Source organism: Oncorhynchus nerka, linkage group LG5, assembly GCF_034236695.1.
Source record: "Oncorhynchus nerka isolate Pitt River linkage group LG5, Oner_Uvic_2.0, whole genome shotgun sequence".
NCBI lineage: Eukaryota > Metazoa > Chordata > Actinopteri > Salmoniformes > Salmonidae > Oncorhynchus > Oncorhynchus nerka.
Window position 1 is genome coordinate 67,924,312 of NC_088400.1, and position 6,000 is coordinate 67,930,311.

Genomic DNA, 6,000 nt, shown 5'->3' on the forward strand with positions numbered 1-6,000 from the left:
GGTATGAGGGGCGGTAGTACAGAGGAGAGAAGGAGTCCAGCCCCTGACATAGAGGAGGTATGAGGGGCGGTAGTACAGAGGAGAGAAGGAGTCCAGCCCCTGACATAGAGGAGGTATGAGGGGCGGTAGTACAGAGGAGAGAAGGAGTCCAGCCTCTGACATTGAGGAGGTATGAGGGGCGGTCGTACAGAGGAGAGAAGGAGTCCAGCCCCTGACATAGAGGAGGTATGAGGGGCGGTAGTACAGAGGAGAGAAGGAGGAGGGGATGGGGGGAATAAGAGGGGTATCCACACACTTCCTTCAAGCTGATTATGTTAGGAGCCCCATCCAACCAACACGTGCCATCACATGCGACAGGATACCGACTGGTGGAGACAGCTGTTCCAGACAGAGCGCCTGCCTCTGCTCCATCCCACAGGAACTGAATAAAGGCGTATTCATGATTCATGCTGCCCTCCACTAAATCACCAAATCCAGATTTTACATAATGGACAAATTAATGGGTGACTGACTGACCGCCAGAAGTATGAATAACAGAAACCAAAGCACACATATTCTGACTTAAAAAAAAGAAAGGTTGTTAAGGGAAAAACACAATGTTGAAACCCCTCGTACTCATTGGACCATTCCTGCCAGAGACACAGTGACCAACAAGCATCGACACGCAGGTAACCAAAGTCAACACCCAAGCTGAGGGGCAGACAGGGACCTAAAAGCAGCCCTGGCATTTCTAATACACCGGCTCATTTTCTTCCTTGTGGCCCCCACACCAGACCATTTCTTCCTTGAGGCCACCATTTTTAGCCAGATTGTGATCATTTTGTGCAAAAAAGGTTTGGAAGGCCCACTAGGCTAAATGGACAGGCCCATCTGCCATTTGCCCGAGATGCCAGATGTCCAGTCCGCCGCTGCCCAAGTCTCCTCTTGACTGCGAACAAAAATGTTGTTATTGCCTGACCGGAGTTTGTCCCCAATAAAACGTTTTACCTCAGAGCACGTCTCTCACATTGTTCTGCCAATTAGGATAATGTCTCAATGGTCGAGTGACCCATTAATGTTTATCTCTGACAGTAAGGTACAGACCGTTCTTGTGTTTGTACACTTCCTATAGAGGTAGATCACAGTCACTATGAACATGTCACTGCTAGCGATGCTAACGAGGGTCATTAATTGATGTGACATTGTTTTGTACATTGAGTTCTGACTATCAAGCATCACTTGAAATTTGTGAGAAAAACATAGGTGTTTATTGGCTTCAGATAATAAATCCATGATTGTTTTGTTGTTTTGCTTAATTAAGCTCATTTAGACTATTGAACAAAGTGTTTAAGCCCACAGCTTGATTCTTTGTAAATCATCATTAAAACAGTACGTCTGTGTTCGTACATGCCCATACAGTATCTCACTGAATCCGACCACACAAAAAAACAAAAAAACATTATCCTTCTGGGAATCTGAGGACAAGTTCCCACAGGCTCAAATTGATAGGAGCCGTTGTTGTTGTGAATGGGAGTCTCTTAAACCAATTGAAGCGTTTCTTCAGCCAAAGCATCCCAGTCTTTAGTGGTACAGAGTGGGAGCAGCACCTGCACCATAACACCATGATGACGAAACCACTGGAGAGACTGCATTGCTCTCCAATCCACTGACAAGGTCGCTCAAATTAAAAAAGTAAACCTCTGTTCTATTCTCTACTCTATTTACAAGGAAAACCATCTCTCCTCAATGGCCCCTTTGTTTCCCTCTCCTATGTCTGGGAAGAGTAGGTGACCAGACGGACGGACGGACGGACGGACGGAAGACAGACAGACAGACAGACAGACAGACAGACAGACAGACAGACAGACAGACAGACAGACAGACACGGACGGACGGACGGACGGACAGACAGACGGACGGACAGACACGGACGGACGGACAGACAGACAGACAGACAGACGGACAGACACGGACAGACGGAGACAGACAGACAGACGACGGACGGACGGACAGACGGAGACGGACGGACGGACGGACGGACGGACGGACGGACAGACAGACGGACGGACGGAGACAGACAGACAGACAGACAGACAGACAGACAGACAGACAGACAGACAGACAGACAGACAGACAGACAGACAGACAGACAGACAGACAGACAGACAGACAGACAGACAGACAGACAGACAGACAGACAGACAGACAGACAGACAGACAGACAGACAGACAGACAGACAGACAGACAGACATTCCTACCTACATAGAGAGATACATACAGAGAGAGATACATACTGTTGGGATGATGGTGTACAAATGTTCTCCCGTGACTTAACTGTAAGGAAGTATTCCCTTTCACCCAGAGATGTCCAAGCTGGATTACCTCACATTGCCTTTCCAACACAACTAAATCTATGGGTCTCAGGTGAGTGACCATTAATGGGGTAGTTATGGGATGAATTGGCTGGTATTCTTTTCCATATGCCCTGAATGGGTTCCCAGGTACACGTGTAGTCAGGCTGTACAACTCTGCAGTCTAAGCATGTACATTCTCGTATCTTTGTCACTGGATGAAAGTTAGGGAAGACAGAAATAAAGAATACAACGACTTCTGTTACTCCTGTCTGTATTCAAGAGGAAGAATTACTTTACAGAAAAAATGTACAGTTTTCACAATTATAAACAATACTAATGGACACAGAAGGAGATAAACCTAAAAAAAAATCTAAATCTTTTCAGATTTGCTCAGTTGACTCAGTCATTTTTCACAACCCCCATGAGAAAAGTACTTTGTTGCTCATGATGGCTTCCTGCTGTTTCCAAAGTTTGTCACTGGCGCTGTTGATGTTTTCTTGCTGTGCTTCCTTCCCTGTTCCTTTCCCATCTCAATCCTCTGCAACGAAATGAATGGCCACCTGGGCTTCGTCAAGCCACGACCCCCAGTTAAAACACTCCAGTGTTGAATGCACCCCAGTAAAAATCCCTCAGCACCACACGCCAGCCTGTGGAGTATAGAGTGTATGAATCTGCTACTGGTGATTAACCTCCATTCAAGGTTCAATTCATCATCATTACGCCTATCTGTACTTTGGCCTGAGAAGTTCCATCATCCACGATTTGTGGTTTGGACTAGATGGGATACATTTTATGTCAAAATTGACCAGAATTAACTTTGTGTAGCAGGTCAGGAGAATTTATGCAGCAGGTTAGGATAATTAACGTAGCAGATTAGGAGAATTCCGTTAAGGTTAGAAAAAGGGTTAGGGGCCTCCCGAGTGGCGCAGTGGTATAAGGCACTGCAATGCAGTGCCGAGGCGTCGCCACAGACCGGGTTCAACTCTGCAGTTTTACTGCACTCTAAATGCAATCTTTTCTCTGCAGCCAAATCAGTTTGGAAGAGTTTGTGCAGATATTATGACAACATGTTGTGACATTTTTGTTCGTTTTGGACTTCGGCTGTTCGGGCACACGAGTTCTGTCCTAGATACGCTCCTTCGACAGTGATTGGTCAAATGTAGGGATTCTTCAATAAAGTCTTTGTTGTCATTCAATGAGGGACGACTCCTTTCTATGCACATTTTTTATTGAGAAATACTGCACCAAACATCTTAGATGTAAAATTGCGCGACTAAAATCTCCCTGGCAAAAAAACGTAAAAATGTATGACAGATTTCTTGAGTTATCTTAGATTAATTCTGACTTTTTTTGAGGAAGTGTATACTGTCTACGACGTCTCAAAATGGACAAACAGTACTAATACCACTTTTTTCTCGTTTTTCAAGGGAATGTCTTTTAAGGGAGTCTGAGAGCTTTCAGCCTAACTGAAGCCTTTAGCCTAATGTATGTGTCCTGTCCACAGCTCGGGGAAACGTGGACTCTACCGGTGGAAACAACAAAGGTCAGCTAGGTCTGGGAGACTGTGAGGAGAGGACAGCCTTCCAATTGGTGGACTTCTTAATTTCACATGGACAAATCAAAATGCTTGCTGCCGGCTCCAAAATCTCTGCTGCCCTCACAGGTAAGACTAGCTCACCGCAAGCCAAACTGAAGCATGCTGATGCCTTTAAGGTTAGCTAAAATGCTAAACATTGACATAAACTGTATCCCATCTAGCCATGACCATGCTCTGTGTTGAATTAGTCATCTCTGGAGTTCACTCACTGTTTCTGTATACTGAAACTGGGCCTCCAATCCACAGCTGTTTAGTGTTCACCCATGGCCTCAATAACTTCCAAAACACTACAGGAGAGGTTCTATATCTCAACTTGATGAATATGGGGAGTAAATGGATTGCCATGCGTTGGCTGCTCTCTCCATGTCTCTGCTCTGTGTCTTCCATCTCGAGTCTCTTGTTAAACCCACAGTGGTTAATGGGCCACAGGGAAATTGACTACAACCAGATCCTGCAGGACCCGTAGATCAGCCCGCCTTCATCCATCAGCATGGGATGGTGAGCCTCTGTTTCTACTACTCTTGTGGGGAAAGTAGAGCATTGGGTTATATGGGTCAGAAGTTCTTCCTTGTTCTGCTTCAGTAATCAAGAAAAGTGTTTCCTATTCCAATGTGTTATCACATCTTAATGCCCTGGACATCCAACTCAGCAATGAAAGTCATATGGCCAAGTACAAGGCCCACATGTTCCATGTCCTCCGCATCCTCCGCATTATCTTCCAAGAGAATTCTCTTCGATTAGAGTCACAGCTGTGTATATCCCCCCAAGCAGATACCTCATCAACTCTGAAAGAACTTCACTGGACTCTATGTAAACTGGAAACAATACATCCTGAGGCTGCATTTATTGTAACTGGGGATTTTAACAAAAATAACCTTAGATCAATACTCCCTAAATTCTATCTGCATATCGAATTCGCGACAAGAGCTGGCAGAATTCTGGATCATTGCTACTCGAACTTCCGCGATGCATGCAAAGCTCTCCCGTGCCCTGCCTTCGACAAATCTGACCAATTTTGTTGCTCCCAGCCTAAAGCAGGAAACACCCGTGCTGAGGTCAATACAATGCTGGTATAACCAATCGGACTCCACGCTTCAAGATTTCTTCGATCACGTGGACTGGGAAATATTCCGAATAGCCTCAGACAACAACATTGATGTATACGTTGACTCTGTGAGCGAGTTTATTAGCAAGGGCATCGGAGATATCATATCCACTGTGAATATTAAAACCTTCCTTAACCAGAAACAGTGAATTAATGGCAGCATTCGCGCAAAACTGAAAGCGCGAACCACCGCTTTTAATCATGGCAAGGCGACCGGAAACATGACCGAATACAAACAGTGCAGCTATTCCCTATGCAAGGCAATCAAACAAGCAAAGCGTCAGTATAGAGACAAAGTAGAGTCACAATTCAACGGCTAAAACACGAGAAGTATGTGGCAGGGTCTACAGTCAATAACAGATTACAAAAAGAAAACCAGCCCCATCGCGGACATCGACGTCTTGCTCCCAGACAAATTAAACAACTTCTTTGCTCGCTTTGAGGACAATATTGTGCCACTGACACGGCCCACTACCAAAGCCTGTGGGCTCTCCTTCTCCGTGGCCAACGTGAGTAAAACATTTAAACATGTTAACCCTCGCAAGGCTGCCTACCCAGACGGCATCCCTAGCCGCGTCCTCAAACCAGCTGGCTGGTGTGTTTACGGAAATATACAACCAATCCCTATCCTAGTCTGTAGACCCCACATGCTTCAAGATGGCCACCATTGTTCCTGTTCCCAAGAAAGCTAAAGTAGCTGAACTAAATGACTATCGCCCCATTGCACTCACTTCAGTCACCATGAAGTGCTTTGAGAGACTAGTCAAGGATCATATCACCTCCACCCTACCTGATACCCTAGAACCACTCCAATTTGCTTACCGCCCCAATAGATCCACTGACAACGCAATCGCCATCACACTGCACACTGCCCTACCCTGGGTCTCGACCTCACCCTGTGCAACTGAGTCCTGGACTTTCTGACAGGCCACCCCCAGGTGGTGAAGGTAGGAAACAACATCTC